This window comes from Panicum hallii, chromosome 8 (genome assembly GCF_002211085.1).
Source record: "Panicum hallii strain FIL2 chromosome 8, PHallii_v3.1, whole genome shotgun sequence".
Classification (NCBI taxonomy): Eukaryota; Viridiplantae; Streptophyta; class Magnoliopsida; order Poales; family Poaceae; genus Panicum; species Panicum hallii.
In genome coordinates this window covers 34,766,173-34,786,026 of record NC_038049.1, presented here as the reverse complement: position 1 = coordinate 34,786,026, position 19,854 = coordinate 34,766,173, and positions in this window count along the sequence as shown.

Here is a 19,854-nt window from a genome sequence, read left to right as displayed (position 1 = left end):
CTGCCAATTCAAGATCATGTGTTGGATAATTTTGCTCATGAGTCCGAAGTGCTCGAGATGCATAAGCAATAACTCGGTTGTTTTGCATAAGAACACAACCAAGGCCAATTCCGGAAGCATCACAGTAGACATCAAAAGGCTGCGTATTATCCGGCTGAGCTAGTACTGGAGCAGTTGTCAGTAGTTTTCTCAAGGTGTGAAATGCTTCCTCACACCTATCATCCCAGCGGAACTTAACTTCTTTCTTAAGTAGCTCAGTCATTGGTTTGGCTATCTTGGAGAAATTTGGAATGAATCGGCGATAATATCCCGCCAATCCAAGGAAACTTCGGATTTGATGAACTGAAGTTGGAGGTTTCCAGTCCATAACCTCTTGGACTTTGGTTGGATCGACCGATATGCCTTTACTTGAGATAGTATGTCCCAAGAATTTCACACTATCCAACCAAAATTCACATTTCGAAAATTTGGCATAAAGGCGATGATCACGTAGTCGTTGAAGGACGACACGTAGATGATTGGCATGGTCTTCTTTAGTCTTGGAGTATATCAAAATGTCATCAATAAAGACCACGACGAATTTGTCTAATTCCGGCATGAATACTGAATTCATGAGATACATGAAGTATGCCGGTGCATTAGTAAGTCCAAATGACATAACCAGATATTCATAAAGTCCATATCTGGTCGAAAAGGCCGTTTTTGGAATATCACTAGGCCTGATCTTGATCTGATGATAACCAGAGCGTAAGTCAATCTTGGAAAAGACCTTTGCTCCAGCTAGTTGATCGAACAAGATATCAATGCGGGGAAGAGGATACTTATTTTTGATAGTAACCGCATTGAGTGGACGGTAGTCGACACATAGTCTCAGGCTATCGTCTTTCTTCTTGACAAAGAGAGCAGAACAACCCCAAGGTGAAGCACTTGGGCGTATATAACCCTTATCAAGAAGATCTTGGAGCTGAATTTTTAGTTCTGCTAATTCATTTGGAGGCATGCGATACGGCATTTTTGAAATAGGAGCAGTGCCTGGTTGAAGTTCAATGATAAACTCGATGTCTCTATTTGGTGGCATTCCAGGTAAGTCGTCTGGAAAGACATCGGGGTATTCGCATACCATAGGAATATCCTTGACTTTGATATCTGTGATAGCATAAGTACAAGGGTGTAGACAATCTGGTTGAGGCAAATAAAGGGTGGTAATCCCATAGTATGGTGAATCAATTTCAACCACTCGGGAAAAGATATCTAACCGGACTCGATGCTTAGTCATCCAATCTGTTCCAAGTATAACATCAATACCTTCTAGACTGAGTAAAACCAAATCAGTTTTAATCTCTTTACTACCTCACTGAATTGGCACATTTCTACTCATTTGGTTGGAGGTGATTTTTCCTCCAGGGGTAGAGATTATGTATGACCCCTGGATAGGACAAGAATCAAGTCCTAGTCGGGTACCACAGTTGTTACTAATAAAACTATGTGTTGCTCCAGAATCAAATAAAGTAACAACTGGTTCGTGGTGAATAGAAAATGTACCAGACATGACGGGAGCTCCATCTGGAAGTTCTGCCAGAGTGGTGAAGTTAATTCGTCCTTGCCGGACTTGCATCACCGGTTTCTTGCCCTTGTTCTGGTTACCCTGAGTAGAGCTTTGCTCTGGATTAGGTTTCTTGGGCCGCGGATAATCCCGGATGAAATGATCCGCGCTTCCGCAATTGAAACAGCGATAATTGCTGCCTCTCTGTGGTACTTGTTGAATATTTGGCCGTGGGCCAGATGGTTGTGCTTGTTGCGGAGGAACGGGAGGTCTATACCTTCCTTGCTGTTGGGGCGGCCTGAAAACCAATCTGCCTGTTGGGGCATTCCGCGGCGGTGCTCTAAACAGTGTATTGGGAACAACCCGATACCTCGGTGATTGAGCACTCGAGGGTCCAGTAGGAGTTTTCCTTTTCTTCTCAGCATGATGTGCTAAGATACAATCTTCTTGAGTTAAAGCCATATTGACCAACTCACTGAAAGTATTAGCCCTCACAAGATTCAAGCGTTCCTTGAGTTTGGTGTTAAGGCCCCGACGGAAACGATCTTGTTTCTTAGCATCGTTATCCGCATGATATCCCGCATATTGACACAGATGATTGAAATTCTGTGCGTACTGCAGGACTGTACTGGTGCCTTGAGTAAGAGCCAGGAATTCATTCAACTTTCGCTCTAGCAATCCCTCTGAAATGTAATGTGCTCTAAAGGCTGCCCGAAATTCATCCCAGGCAATGACATGCTCTGCGGGCTGCATGGCGCAGAAATTATCCCACCAGATCCGAGCAGCACCACGGAGTTGTTGGGCGGCAAAGGAAGCTTTGCTAGAGTCCGCACATGGTATTGTCAGTAACGCGAACTTCGATTCAATGATATGGAGCCATGCATCGGCATCCAAAGGTTCTTCGGCCTTACTGAAAAAGGGCGGCTGGGTACTGAGAAAATCTTGGTAACTAGCCACAGGAGGATTGCGATCATCACGGCCTCCTCGGAATTGATGCTGCTGGTTTTGCTGGGCTTGTACCAGCAGGTTGAGCAGCTCCGTTTGCCGAGCCATGACTTCGGCAAGATTGGGAGGAGGTGGTGGCGGTTGTTGGGAACCGCTGGCCTGATCAGCCCGGAAACCTTCCGGGGTTCCGCGTGTGGCTCCAACCATCTGAAACAAAGGAGATGTCCATCATTAACCATATAGCTTTACTCCCAATTTCAGAAGATGTGTGACTTAGATAAACAATGCACATACTCCATTTAATCATCTCATTTCAGAATCATAAGGATAATGAACAGGATGATAAAACAGGAAAATTATATTACAACATTGGTTCTGATCGTTCTCCTCATCACACATCCGAAAGATCCCTACACAGGCCATCTAAATTACAACAAATGGCACGAGATCTAGACAAGTCTCTTGCTACTTAAGTTATTACACTCCCCTAGGTTACACCTAATGATCGACAATCTGCTAAACTAAAAATCGTCGAAATTGCCTATCGACGACTGACTGCCCGAGAGAGAGTGATAGGGACTAAGAACTGGGTCCCCATGCTCAGAGTCAATCTCTGAAACACCCTCAATCTCTTCTGGATCTTCTTCTTCTTCTTCAGGCATTATTGGTATAGCATGAAGTATCGGTTGCTGCTGTAATTCCTCAATGTGAGCCTGAGCATCATCAGCTGCAAGTATCAGATCATGAATTTGTGCCTGTAGGAACTCAATAACAGTGTCACGCTGAGTGATGATATGATCACTCTCATTGTCTCATCCCTTGCTGCGATGATTTCATCCTTTTGAGTCACCAAGGCTTGTAATTCTTCTATTTGGGTTACCTGATGATCAGCATTCCGATAGTGGCTTTGAGCCACTCTAGTTAACTGACTCACACCATGACGCAGTAGCATCTGGTAATGATATTGCACATCCATAAACCTGGTAACGATACGGACGGTTTCTTCAGCCAGATCTCCTAGCAGATGACCATGATGGTCTGTCCGAAAATCCCAGTCCGAATTACCCGGGTCTAGGGTAGGAAATAACCCAATAGGATATGCAGCAACTTCAATCGGATGCTGATTGCAGAAGAGTTTAATAGCTTCTAAAGCAGCAGTTTCAAGAGTATCCACTAGACGATATCCAACCACTTCCACTTCTATGGGAGGCCATAAGGAGCGGAAAGGGTGTTGAGGAATTATCATCTTAACCCTGCAGCGGGGAACTCCTTCTTCACGATACTCTACCCCATCATACAGAGGAGGCTCTGTATAATGAAACATACTCAAGGATTCCCACAAAAGACGAGGAAACCCTTCCCAATGTAAACCATTGGTGTGAAAGTGCCCCTCCTGATCCCAAAAGGTATTAGCAGGAGCAGCCATCTGCGACAACAATGCAAATGGTAAGATATTTTTACCCTGTTGAGAAATTTTACAAGGTAAAATGGATTAAGATAGCTAATTCTGATAACAGCAAAGGCTGGAAATCAGATGGATACCTAAGATACCCAACTAAGATTCTTACTTACCCAAACTAGGAAAAACCATTATGTACCTAGTTTTCGGATAACATTAAGTATGCAGTGATTTTGTTGATTAGTGTATTATGCATGCACGCACTAATCGATCTCACAAACAAAAATTAACTGCCAAGTAATCTTGGTCTTACGTGGTTAGTTACGGTGGCACAATATAAATACGTCTCTCACTATTAACTAGTCGATAGGTCCTATCCGTCCTAATTTCGGAATCGTGGTTAGTGTACCTGCAGAAAACCACAATGCATATATATATCCAATGAACCTTTCATGCCAGCATGTCATGAAAGCGTCCCCATTCATTACTGCTCACTATAGAAATAGCATCTGTACAATTACCGCCGTACAGACAACGTTAACAGACGTTATTGAATAACGTATTCACGGGGGTACCGCAAAATGCGGGGGTATGAACAGCGATCGCCATACCCTGCGCCGAACCATATACTCCCAATGTAGTCAACCGAAATTGGTACATTGGCAGCATCTCAAGTAGGCCACTGCTTGAGAAACAGCGTTCGGTTCGCATCACCGACAGGAAGGCCAAGCTCCCTCAGTTGGCTGAGGATCCTTACCTTCTTACCTCACGATCGAAGATGTCGTTTCATAAAGTAAAGTTGAATTGTGCATGAAATTAAGTTTCAACAGAAAAGTAATGCTGGAAGTTAGAGTCATATATATATATATATATATATATATATATATATATATATATATATATATATATATATATATATATATATATATATATATATATATATATTACAGCCACCTCTAATTCCCGTAATAACATTACCCTAGGGCTTACGTACTATACATAATCCTTAACGAACCACCGTAGTTCGCAAATACTTAATTAATCAATTTTTATACTAAAAATTACTTTTTAAGGCTAATTATATCTCCAGAGTACACTTGTTAGCTCTGATACCAGCTGTGGCAGAACCAACCTGAATTATACCGGTTCAAGTACGCGAGTCCTCACCGGAGGGCTACATTGTACTTCAAACGGTATAATACTATTGGTCTGTCGGGTATCGTCCCGATAAACCACCGAACGCAGGATCCAACAAGGTACCTCACACGAAGGTGAGTCCAGAGATATAATGCCAAAATAACTTACACCACAGGCAGTAATATTACAAAAATGTACAAAGTATCAGTAGCTCCCACGGAGGAGAGATTATTACAAGATAGGTTTTAGTTTTCAGTCAAAGTAGTGGAGTTTGGAAAACGTAGACATTGTACACGTCGTTATTACAGACATCATACTAGCCCTGTCATGATATCACTCGGCGGAATCTGTGTTGGTCGGGGACGGATCCCATTCCACGGACCAACCATCAGGCAAGGGGTAGGGCCACGGTGTAATGAACGCTGGCTCATCAGGAGGATTACCTGAAGTAATTCAACAAAAGCAAGGCTGAGTATACTAATACTCAGCAAGATTTACCCGGAATTGGGTATATCTTAGCCCATAACTAGACTCATGATGGCTTTTAGCTTTGGGTAGGGTTTTCAGCTGAAAAGCAACAAAGAGTAGATCCTTAATTTCAACTTTTAGCTTTCAGGTTCTAGTTGATTAACCATTCTAGGTAAGCACCTATAACTATTCAAACATGGTAGAATCTTTACTCAAACATCATCTTTGATAATCACATAATTACTCTTGTTACTCTATGTGGTAAAGGGAATAAGCAGTCTCATTCATCGTGAGAGGCGGACGATTCCTGAATCGAGATTCAACCATGCATGGTAAACCTAACTCACACGCTTGGAACACCAAAGGGTCGTTCCGAAGCAACCGTTTGCCTTTCATTCCGACTCGTGGATCAGGGCCACCACAAGCGACTGCAGGACATACGCACTTCCAAAGTGCAGGACGTACGTCTGTAGCGCGACTACAAACCCCGTACTCCTGGTTGCCCAGCAACACGTATACCTACACGTCGAACAAAGTAACCAAAAGAAGCAAATACATGTGGTGGGGGGTATGTCCACTCCTCGGGCCGATTGGTTACTAGGCTTACCGCTTACCATATTTCACGGCATGTGGCTAGTACTTTCAAACACTTAACCACCGCTACGACACACTGCGACCTTATTAAATTCGTCAAAACAGACGGGGTATCATCTTGACCATGATACCTCATAAAATTCCCGTCCGTCATCCTTATAATGATAACAGGAATGTAAACATCACAACTCCTATATCGCGCGAGTGACACGAAATCACTCGACTTCTACCGGTCCTATAAGCAGAGCAGCTATTCGGACTTAAGTTCTAGTGTTCAATACATTGGGTTCCTGAAATAATGCAACTAAGGTTTCCAAACAACTCCTAAGAACGTAATGCATAAAGATATATATATAAATACTATAGGTTGCAGTGTAATAAAGTAGGGGTTATGTCCGGGGCTTGCCTTCGCTGGTGGGGCTGGGGTTAGTCAAATTATTTTCTTCCGAACCTTGGTTCGGGGCTTCAGAGAAATCCGCGACGAGAGTTCCGGGGTCTTCAGAATAACCTCCTTCTTGTTCCGGGATCAGCTGATAATCCCCGTCGGCGAGAGTGGTCGAGTCTACATGATATGCAAAATGAAGTTTAATGGATGCATACATTTGTAGTTCAGTTCACGATAAAGTTGCAATCTAAATAAAGGACATTACATTTTGACAATCAACTTAACTACCCTGCACTGGGCAGTCATTTATCGAGTACTAACTAAACTAACTAGTCTCGTTAGGCAACCGGGGGGGTTACCCTAAACATCCAATTTAACTATATTAGGTAGCGTATCTAATTACCTTAAGCAACACTACACACACTTAACAATTTCCATTTATTTTATTAGTTAAACATTATAATTAACTTTAGGTTATTATTTAATTATGGTTAACCCTGAATTAATTTTAGACAAATTGTAATTTAGTAAAATTAAATTAATACGTATGAAAATTACCCTAAGTGGGTTTAATTGAAATAACATTACTCTAGATAGTTTATACCATAGATAATTAGAACAACTCACTTAATTAAACAATATGTTTAACTTAAACAATTTTTACAGTGCAAGATAGTTCAAAACAGGAGCTACAAAATTTACTAAGCACAGATTGATATTTGATATATTTACTGGAGTTTTATTGGATTTTTATTCTAAAAGGAACTAAGTCACCAATTTAAACAAGATCAACATTGAAATTTCAAGATGCAATTATATCTGAGGTTTTACACTAAAACTAGAGTTCAAATTTTAAGGGCATCATAAACTACTCAAGACTAACATTTCAGAAAAGTTTCATAATTTTTCATGCATAATAAATATTATTTAGGAATTACCTTTGAATTTAAGCTTGAATTTTATAACTCAAGTTATATTAGGCTTCTGATTCTCAAATTTTTATGATGGATCATACTTATAAAGATCAAGTCAGGGTAGAAATTTCATCCCTAAATATGCACAGATGCTTCTGAAATTTATTTGTGAAGCTTTCATTAACATATAGCAAAGGTAGCAAAATATTCTAGCTAGAGGGCTGATCTAAGCCTCAAAAATTTACACTAGGCTACTCAAACCATATGCAACACATGCTCCAAAAATTAACAGCAACAAGGCTATAGATCATAAGGTTCAATTAAAACATCCCTTTACTTGTATTTAAAATATAGAACAAACTATGCACTTTCATGGCATGGTTATGAAATAAAAGTTGTAGAATTCATCACAAGGTTTCTAACCCAACCAGTTTCGTATTTTTCTGATTTTTCTACTGTTTTCCATGCATTTTTAAAATTCACAGCAGGAAACTCAAATAAGGTTTACATAACAGTCCCTAGATTTAGCACAAAACCCCCTGCAATTTCCTTGTCTTCTCCAATGGAGTCCCTGGCCGTGGTCAAAGAGGGACGGCGGTATTTGACCGGCCAAATCCGGTGATGCTCGGGTCACAATGGCGAGGGAAAAGAGGGGGAATAGCTAGAGGAGATCGCAGGCTACCCGGGAAGGTGCTCGGTTGGATTCCTATGGTGGCGTAGGGGTCTGCCCGCGTGGAGCAGGCGGCCGGCGACGGGGAGAACTTCGACGGCGGCACACCGGGCAGGCTGGGCGATGAGGTTCTGCTCTAAAAGCTTCAGGGGACCAAGGGGAAACTTCCAGTGGTGTTGGATGGGGTGGAGGAGGACTGCAGGAGTGGGTCCACGGCGGCGTCGAGCTCGCCGGTGTTACTGAGGCAATGGCGACGGCGTTCCGGGGGCTAGGGGCGAGGAAGTGACGAATTGATTGCTGGAATGGGTCGAGGAGGTCCTAGTGGTACCGATGCGCCCACAAACACAGGAGCTGGGCACTCAATTTGGAGCTCGCCACGGCGGCAGCTCGGTGGCGGCCGAACGGCGATGGCGTGCGCGTGGCAAGCGCAGGGGATGCTAGAAAGGGAGGGGAGCAGAAGTGGGAAGGGCAAGGGGCGACGCGTGGAAGAGAAATTCAGCAGGAGGTGGTGCTCGGGGGGCTGCGCCGGCGGTGAGCGGCGGGAGCAGAACGGAGCAGAGGGGAAGCACGCGTGACAGAGGAGGAAGAAGGCAGACAGGGGTCAGAAGGACCCGTTTGTAATTTCCAAAGAGTTCAGGGACTCCTCTGTAAACTAAAATTTCCCACTGCTACAAAATCCTAATGAGGAAAATGTCCAAAGCAAAGTTGTAGAGAATTTCAAATATTACAAGAATGCTTTAGAGCTCAAATTCAGAATCTCAAAGGGTACAGTTTTATTTTGAACTTTTGAATACAACTCAAATTGTAAACTTTGTTTTACAATTTGCATAAAATGCTTTAATGTTTGGGGTCTCTTTGTAAGATTTTCTGCAGTAATCATGACTAGCTCTTTTACACTTTAGCCCTTAGGTAAAACTAAGTTTTATTTTTTTCTTTCAACCATTTTATATGTAAGTCCTTATATCTTTGTATTAATCACATAAAGGTCTTTAGTTTCATATAAAGTCTATTTCCCTTAGGTTTATTTAACTTTTGCTCTTTTCTTTTCTATAGCCATTTGAATTTGGCATTTAAGAACATTTTCACACACTTGTACATAGGGACTTATAAAATTCATCATTTACAAATACACCCCTAGTTCTCTGTACAAACCTTAATACAGCACACTAATACCTAGTGTCTATATTCTAATTACAGTAATGTTACAGTTCTTTCATGGGCTTGGCTATTCGAGAGAAATCTGGGATGAAACGACGGTAATAGCCAGCAAGACCGAGAAAACTGCGGATCTGATGGACCGAAGTAGGGGGTTTCCAATCCATCACTTCTTGAACCTTACTCGGATCGACAGATATACCGTCCTTAGAGATGGTATGACCTAAGAATTTGACGGTATCTAGCCAGAATTCGCATTTAGAGAATTTGGCATACAGATGGTGATCTCGGAGACGTTGAAGAATAGCATGAAGATGTTTAACATGATCTTCAAGAGTTTTGGAATAGATCAGAATATCGTCGATAAAAACCACGATGAATTTATCGAGTTCCAGCATGAAGACAGAGTTCATGAGATACATGAAATTTGCCGGTGCATTGGTAAGACCAAAGAACATAACCAGATATTCATAGAGTCCATATCTGGTGGAGAAGGCGGTTTTCGGAATATCACTTGGTCTAATCTTTATTTGATGATACCCGGAGTGGAGGTCAATCTTGGAAAATATCTTGGCTCCGGCTAACTGATCAAACAGGATATCAATGCGGGGTAGAGGATACTTATTCTTAATAGTAACCGCATTGAGGGGACGATAATCAACACATAACCTGAGACTGTTATCCTTTTCCTTAACAAACAAGGCAGGGCATCCCCAAGGTGAAGCACTTGGGCGAATATAACCCTTATCCAGGAGTTCTTGAGCTGAAGTTTTAATTCGGCCAGTTCTTTGGGTGGCATACGATAAGGTCTCTTAGAGATGGGGGCCGTGCCAGGTTGTAACTCTATGACAAACTCAACATCTCTATCTGGAGGCATTCCGGGTAACTCGTCTGGAAAAACATCTAGGTATTCACATACAATAGGAATATCCTCTATCTTGATTCCTGCTGTAGTATACACACAAGAACTAATATATTCCTGTGATGGAAGATGAAGGATGGTATGTCCATATTCTGGAGAATTTATTACCACTTCTCGAGAAAAGATATCTAAGGATACTCGATGTCTGGTCATCCAATCCATGCCTAGAAGAATATCCATCCCTTCTAGATTTAATGCAATTAAGGCTGTTCTTATTAAAGTGCTACCCATCTGGATTGGTACATCTCTACAAATTTGATTCGATGCAATTCTACCTCTTGGGGTTATTATCATATAAGTTCCATTTGTGGGGTAGAAATCCAAACCTATTTTGATCCCAAACCTTGTACTGATAAAACTATGGGTTGCACTAGAATCAAAAAGTATAATAGCAGGGTGATGGTGTAGAGTGAATGTACCCGTCATCACTGGTGCACCTTCCGGGAGTTTCGATAGAGTGGTGAAATTCACTCTTCCTTGATGGACTTGCATAACCTGCCTCTTGCCTTTATTCTTGGAGTTGGAGTTGGAAGCTTGTCCAGGGAATATCCTCTTCGGTTGGGGGCAGTCTTTAACAAAATGTGCCGGACTACCGCAGTTGAAACATCGATTGATGTTATTCCCTTGATTAAACTGCGGAGGGTTCGGCCTTGGACCCACTGGTCGTTGCTGCTGCTGAGGTTGAGGCACTGGTGGCCTGTTGAATTGGGGCTGCTGAGGCGGCCTAGCTACCCATCTGCCTGCGGGAGCATTTCTAGGTGGAGCTCGGGAAACTGGGTTCTGAACTAACCGATACCTTGAAGGTTGTGCATTCGAGGGTCCAGTAGACACTTTCTGCCTCTTCTCAGCACATGTGCTGAGATACAGTCCTCTTGAGTAATGGCCATGTTGACCAATTCATTGAAATTGTCGGCCCTGACCAGATTTAAGCGCTCTTTCAGCTTGGTGTTTAGTCCGCGACGGAATCGATCTCTTTTCTTGGTGTCCGTATCAGCATGATAGTCCGCATACTGGCACAAGTGATTGAAAGCTTGCGCGTATTGGAGTACAGTGCGGTTCCCTTGAGTTAGTGCCAAAAATTCATTGAGCTTTCGCTCAATGAGTCCTTCCGGGATATGGTGCACCCTAAAGGCGGCCTTGAATTCTTCCCAATTGATGACATGCCCATCCGGTTGCATGGCATGGTAATTGTCCCACCAAAGGCGAGCATTTCCACGGAGCTGTTGGGCTGCGAAGAGAGTTTTGTTTGCTTTGGAGCACGAAACCGGGAGTAATGCAAACTTGGACTCGATGGTTCGGAGCCATGCATCTGCATCCAGGGGTTCTTCAGTCTTATGAAAGAGCGGGGGTTGTGTACTAAAGAAATCCTGATAACCAGCCAAGGGATACTCTTCACGTCCACGTTGAGGAGAACGGAACTGATGTTGCTGGGCCTGCACCAGCATGTTCAGGAGTTCGGTCTGACGGGCCATCACTTCTGTTAGATTTGGTGGTGGCGGAGGTGGTTGTTGTGAACCACTAGCTTGATCCGGTCTGAATCCCTCCGGGGTTCCGCGCGTAGCGCCAACCATCTGAAATATAGAAGTCATCCGTAAGCATTTACCAATACTTGCTTCTAATTTTAGAAATCATGTAGCACCAATATAGCTTTAGTTGAACAATGCAAGGTAATAAATCCAAGTCACAAGTATTAACTTAACCATCCAAATAGCAACTCAGATTCACATAACTAACTAAAACTTGTTCCATATTACATCATATTATTCCAAACCAAACCATACATAGGTTTGCCACATATTTTACAACAAGTGGCTCACAAGTCATCTAACTACTCACTCCATTGTCACACTATCTACATCTAGGATGCCGTCAACTCAACAAGACTAGAAGTCATCAAGGTTGCCCACAGATGACTGACTACCAGAAGAGGAATGATGAGGGCTAAGCACAGGATCTCCATGCTCAGAGTCGATCTCAGAAACTCCTTCGACCTCTTCAGGGTCTTCTTCTTCTTCTTCACTCTCAAACTCATCTACAACAGGCTGAACTGGTTGCTCATGAAGCATGTTGATATGGTCAATGGCTTGGCCAAGGTTAAGGTTGAGCTCATGAACTTGCTCTTGAAGAAAGTCAATGACAGTGTCACGCTGAGCAATGAGAGTATCGCTCTCAACAATCTGTTCCTCTCGATGCTGAATGGTCTCTTCCCGCTGAGTAATAACCTCTTCCCTAGCAGTGACAGCGGCTTGAAGTTCCTCAATCTATGTATTCTACTGACCAACTTGATTACGATACCTTTGGGCTATGTTGGTCAAGCGATAAATACCATGCTGCTGAAGTGTCTAGTAACGATACTGTGCATTCATAAATCTAACTGAGGTGCGTAAAGTCTCTCCAGCTAGATTTCCCAGTAAGTGGTCACAGTATGTCAATCTGAAAGTCCATTCTGGGTCACGAGAATCCATGGCAGGAAATAAACCGATAGGATATCCTGCAACTTCCTCAGGATGCTGATCGCAAAAGATGTGAATAGCTTCTATAGCTGCTGCTTCAAAAGTATCAGCAAGGTGATGACCAATCACATTTACTTCAATCGGCTGCCACAGAGATAAGGTAGGATGTGGAGGAACAGTCATCTTCACTCTACAACGGGGAACACCTTCTTCTTCATACTCTACTCCATCATAAGGTGGAGGTTCGGTGTAGCCAAACACCTGGAGAGATTCCCACAAAAGACGAGGAAAGCCCTCCCAATGCAAGGCATTGGTATGAGCGTGTCCTGCGGAATCCCAAAAGAACCTTGGAAGCTCGACCATCTGAAACAAGGATTCAAATGGTGAGATTACAAGTTTTCACCACACACCTTGAGAAGACTGCGGATACAAATGTGGATTAGATTGATAGATTGATTGGAAAACTACTATCCATACAGGGTAAAAGAAACGAGATGACCTACCCTGATAACAGCAAAAATCTGAAGATCGAAAGATTGTTCTAGATCTTGAGAATGAAATGATAAGGTAGAAACTTTAACCTCAGAACTATCCGATTACCCCTTTCAAACTATACTGGTTACTAACATACCCTCTAGATATCATTGAAACAACAAGCCATGCCATTCATACAATCAAATCAAGGAATATGCATGCACGTGTTACACGTCCTCACAACTTAAAATAATTGCCAAATATGTTTGGACTTACGTGATTAGTTTCGGTGGCACAATATATTCATCTCTCGCTATAATAACTAATCGAAAAAGCTTATTCGTCTTAACCTATTTAACCGTGGTTAGTGTACCTGCAGAAAAACACAATAAATATGAACCTTTCATGCCAGCACTCATGAAAGCATCCTCAAACATTACTGTTTACTATAGAAACAGCATCTGTACAATTACCGCCGTACAGACGATGTTAACATACGTTATCGAAACAACGTATTCACAAGATACCGCAAAATGCGGGGGGGGGGGGGGTATTGCTGTTCATACCCTACTTCTGACCATATACTCCCAATATCATCAACCTAAGTTGATATATTGGCAGCATCTCAAGTAGGCCACTGCTTGAGAAACAGCATTCGGTTCGCATCACCGACGGGAAGGCTAACTCCCCAGTTAGCTGAGGATCTTTACCTTCTTACCTTACCATCGAAGATGTCGTTACAGAATGTAAAGTTGGGTTGTGCATAAATTTAAGGTTTAACAGAAAGTAGTGCTGGAAGTCAGAGTTATATACATATTCTATAGCCACCTATACTTCCCATATTAACTTTACCTTAGGGCTTTACGTACTAAGCACAATCCTTAACGAATCCAACATAGTTTTGCCAAACATTTTGTTGGTCAAACTTTTATATTGAAGGCATTTTTAAGGTAAAATGTACCTCCAGAGTAACCTTATAGCTCTGATACCAGCTGTGGCAGAACCAACCGGAATTATACCAGCTCAAGCACGCAAGTCCTCTCCAGAGGGCTCCAACGTACTTCAAACGGTATATTCCCTTGGTCTGTCGGGTAGCGTCCCAATAAACCACCGATATAGGATCAAATAAGGTTACCTCACACGAAGGTGAGTCCAGAGATACAGTCACCATCATATTTTACATCACAGGGAAATTACTTTACAAAAGTTTCCACAAGTAGTATAAAGTTCCACAATTAGCAAAGTTATTACAAAGTTTGCACAAACAGCAAAGGTTCAAACTAGGAGTCATTATTACAAACCAGTTTTAAAGTTCAAGTTCTAGCAGCAGAATTTAAAATATGATAACTATACACGTCGCCAGTAGAGATGTCATGCTAAGCCATGGCATAACATCACTCGTTATGGTCGGGGTTGGCCGGGGACGGATCCCACTCCACGGACCAACCATCAGGCAAAGCATAAGGCCAAGGCATGGGGTAAGTAGGGTCTTCAGAGATATTACCTAAAACAAAATCATATAGCAAGGCTGAGTACTCTAATACTCAACAAGGCTTACCCGAAAATTTGGGTATACTTAGCCCATAACTAGACCATGAAGGCTTTATAAGGGTTTTGGGTTTTGTTTCAGCTGTAAAGCAACAAAGAGTAGGTCCTTACTTTCATATTTTAGCTTTCAGATTTTAGTTTCTTTAACCATTCTAAGTAAGCACCTGTAACTACTCAAGCAAGGTAGAGCCTTTTAAACATACACCAGTATTTCTCATCAACAACATTACTCTTGTTACTTTATGTGGCAAAAGAGTTAAGCAGTCTCAATCTTCGTGAGAAGCGGACGATTCTGAATCGAATTTCAACCCTTGCAAGGTAAACCTAACTCACACGCTTGGAACACCAACAGGTCGTTCCGAAGCAACCGTTTGCCTTTCATTCCGGGTCGTGGAACAAAGCCACCACAAGCGACTGCTGGACCGTACGCACATCCAATGTGCAGGACATACGTTTGTAGCGCGACTACATGACCGTATTCCCGTCTGCTTTACAGAACGTACTCCCACAGTCGGTGCGTGTAAACATAAAATAATGTCGAGTGGTGGGGGACGAGTCCACTTGCCGGGCCGATTGGTTACTAGGCTTACCGCTTACCATATTTCGCGGCATGTGGCTAGTACTTTCAAACGCTTAACTGCCACTACCGGACACTGCGACCTTAACCAATTTCATCAACACAGACGGGGTATCCTTTCTTTCCAAGATGTTACACATAACCCCATCCGCCATCCTTATAGTGATTGCAGAATTGTAATCAATCAATTCCTATATTGCGCGAGTGACAGGAAATCACTCGACTTCTACCGGTCCTATTAGCATAGCACTTGTCGGACTCAGTATTTAATATTCAGTACATTGGTTCCTAGGGAGATGCATCTATGGTTTCCAGACAACACCTAAGAACTTAATGCACAAGTATATAAATATATATAGAGGTAAATTGCAGGGTAAATAAGATACTGGGTTTATATCCGAAGCTTGCCTTCACTGGCGGGGCTGGGTCAGAGATGTTAATAATTTCTTCTGAACTCGGGTTCGGGGCTTCGATTGATTCTCCGACGATGTTCCCGGCGTCTTCAGAGACTTCTTTTTCGGATTCCGGAAAGATCTGATAATCACCGTCGGCAAGTAACGTCGAGTCTACATGTGATGAAAAAGATGCAATTAAGAAAATGCGTAGATTGTCATTCTACTTCACGACAAAAATACAAGCCAGAGAACATAACATCATATAATAGCAAGCAACACAATTGCCCCTTACTGGGCAGTTATTTATTGATTATTAAATAATTCACTTAGTCATATTAAGCAACAGAGTTATCTACCCTAAACATTTAGTTAACTACATGAAGTAGCATGATTGACTAATAACTAATTACACTTAACACTTTTATTTAATTAACTAGCTAATCACCTTGAAAAACCCTAAGTTATTTATTTAATATAGATCTACTAATCAAGTTTTATTTATTTTAGTTATTTTACACCTAATCATAGGTTGAAATTTTGTAGTTATGCTACACTACTTAGGAACGGTCTTCAGCGACAGTTCGTCGACGGCCTTCAGCGAATCAAGATGCTGGGCAAAGAACTCGAAGACCTCAGGGGGGTTGCTCGGGAGCTGGTGGACATGGTGGATCCACCAGAGGAAGGCGAAGCAAACCCTCAGCCCATGCTAGAGCGGCTCCGCGAGGCCCCGAAGAAAATATTCAAATTCCTCTCTGAGGCTCCTGTCACATGCGTCAACAACGCCCTCGCAATTGTGAAGTCCTTCCTGCCAAATGCGCAGCTGGAAATATTTGCTCAAGGAATGGCGGCGGACTGCACCGAGGATCAGTTTGACAGATACCTCCTAGAAGCCCAACCTGTATCAGAACGTATAGTTCAAAGTGTAATGCAGGATTAGGGTACTAAAAACAAGTATTCACTTCCTTGTATATATGTTGTATTTGATGTCTCTACTTGTTTGTGTGCCTTAGCTGAATTGGAATCCAGGCTTAAAAGGCTAAGTAGTAGGCACTACCCTAGGTGCAACGATCCTAAAGGTAGCCATAGCTCCATGTAGGAACTTATCTAACAAGTTATCCACAACCCGAACTCGCGGGTCTAAAACTGTTAGAAAAGAACGCGAGCATCGTCGCGCGATTGCCATGCTTAAGGCAAACTACCCCGAGTGCATTGACTCTGGACGTAGTCAGGGTCGCTCCACATATGAGCGCACTCCGCAAGTTAGGTAGGACCGAACGAACGGATCGGACTTGTTGGGAGCAAATGCGGGCATCGCCGCTGGTCTACCATGCTCTTGGCAGAAACGAGACTACCCTGGGTGCAACCACTCAGGATGTAGTCGAGGTAGCTCTTTGTACGAGCTCATCCAACAAACTGGGTATAAACAAGATGAACGGATCAATTATGTTGGGGAAAATGTGGCAGAACCAACCTGAATTACACCGGCTCAAGTACGCGAGTCCTCTCTGGAGGGCTACCTCGTGCTTCAAACGGTATAACCCTATTGGCCTGTCGGGTAACGTCCCGATAAACCACCGAACGCAGGATCCAACAAGGTACCTCACACGAAGGTGAGTCCAGAGATATAATGCCAATACATTTTACACCACAGGCAGTTATAATACAAAAATATACAAAGTATCATTAACTCCCACTGAAGGAAGATTATTACAAAACAGGTTTAAGTTTTAAGTTAAAGCAGCGGAGTTTGAAAAGCGTAAACATTGTACACGTCGTTATTACAGATATTATGTTAGCCCTGTCATAATATCACTCGGCGGAATCTGTGTTGGCCGGGGATGGATCCCACTCCACGGACCAACCATAAGGTAGGGGGTAGGGCCACGGTGTAATGAAAGCTGGCTCATCAGGGAGATTACCTGAAGTAGATCAACAAAAGCAAGGCTGAGTATACTAATACTCAGCAAGACTTACCCGGAATTGGGTATACCTTAGCCCATAACTAGACTCATGAAGGCTTTTAGCTTTAGGTAGAGTTTTTAGCTGAAAAGCAACAAAGAGTAGATCCTTATTTTCAACTTTTAGCTTTCAGGTTCTAGTGGATTAACCATTCTAGGTAAGCATCTATAACTATTCAAACATGGTAGAATCTTTAATCAAACACCATCTTTGATAATCACAAAGTTGCTCTTGTTACTCTATGTGGCAAAAGGGGGTAAGCAGTCTCAATCATCGTGAGAGGCAGACGATTCCTGAATCGAAATTCAAAACCTTGCAAGGGTAAACCTAACACACACGCTTGGAACACCAAAGGGTCGTTCCGAAGCAACGGTTTGCCTTTCATTCCGACTCGTGGATCAGATCCACCACAAGCGACTGCAGGACCATACGCACTTCCAAAGTGCAGGACGTACGTCTGTAGCGCGACTACAAAACCCGTACTCCTGGTTGCCCAGCAACACGTATTCCTACACGTCGAACAAAGTAACCAAAAGAAGCAAATACATGTGGTGGGGGGTATGTCCACTCCTCGGGCCGATTGGTTACTAGGCTTACCGCTTACCATATTTCACGGCATGTGGCTAGTACTTTCAAATGCTTAACCACCGCTACCACACGCTGCGACCTTATTAAGTTCCACAACACAGACGGGGTATCATCTCAACCATGATGCCTCACAAAACTCCCGTCCGTCATCCTTATAGTGATAACAGGAATGTAAACATTACAACTCCTATATATCACGCGAGTGACAGGAAATCACTCGACTTCTACCGGTCCTATAAGCAAAGCAGCTATTCGGACTCAAGTTCTAGTGTTCAATACATAGGTTCCTGGAATTATGCAACTAAGGTTTACAAACAACTCCTAAGAACCTAATGCATAAAGACATATATAAATAGTATAGTTTGCAGTGTAATAAAGTAGGGGTTATGTCCGGGGCTTGCCTTCGCTGGTGAGGTTGGGGTTAGTCAAGTTAATATCTTCCGAACCTTGGTTCGGGGCTTCAGAGAATTCCGCGACGAGATTCCCGGGGTCTTCAGAATAACCTCCTTCTTGTTCCGGAATCAACTGGTAATCTCCGTCAGCGAGAGTGGTCGAGTCTATATGAGATGCAAAGGTACAAGTTATGGAATTCACATACTTTTATGTTATTTCACAATAAAGTTGCAATCCAAACAAAAGAAAAATTACATTGAAGCAAATAACCTGACTATCCTGCACTGGGCAGTCATTTATCGAGTACTAACTATCTTACTTAGATACATTAAACAGCAAATTCAACTACGTTAAGTATCTAACTAGTGGCATGGGGCAACTGGTTGGGGTGGTTCTTAACAACTAGATTAAATGGCCTTATTCATTGATTATACTAATTGTTTATATGAACTTTAAGTTACTATTATATTATGGACTACATAAACTATGTCCAATTTGTTTGACACCTAACCCTTGGTTGGAAATTTAATCACATGTTATACTATTAAGGAACAGTACCCTAAAATATTTCCATGATTTTTGAGCATTTAAATGTGCAATTATTAAATATACAAATTGAACTACACATTATTTCTAATTAATATTTGTACATTAAGGAAATAACACTGGAATACTAGGATAATTATTTTTCTTCAATTCTACATATTAAAAGAAAATTAACATCACTGGTTTTACCATTTTATCATTTTTCTATGAATTACTATGCATTTCCTAAGCCTACAAGTAACTAAACTTAACAATTAAATTAGATTATCAAACATTCCGAAACTGAAGTTGATCCTTTAAGTAATATTGTAGATCTTTATCTAAGGATTCCAACAAAATTTGGTTTGCATTTTTATGAATTTTCCTCTAATAGTTATAGCATTTCTAAGTTGGCAGTATTATTTACACAAGGGGGTCCTTTGGGAACTATTCAACTGAGTCTACGGTTGTGCACATAACCCCCTGAACTTTTGACTCTTCTAACCCGGGGTCCTTGGGCTGTGAACCAGAGTAGAGCAAGGTGGGGGCGGCCGTGTTCCGGCGACGGTGGTCACCGGCGGCGAGGTCCAAGGGCAGGGGAAGACTCAGGGGCTTACGGTGGTCCTGTTGCGCCACTTGTCGAAGGTTGGGGTGGCCGGAAAGAGGGATCCCGACGAGGACCCGGGATGGTGGCGGCGAGGTCTCCATCGACGGCGAGGTTCCGGCGATCAACGTCAGCAAAGGACCTGCGCACGAGAACCAGTGAGTCACGGGGAACGTGTAGGTACAACTAATTGGAAGGATTCGTGT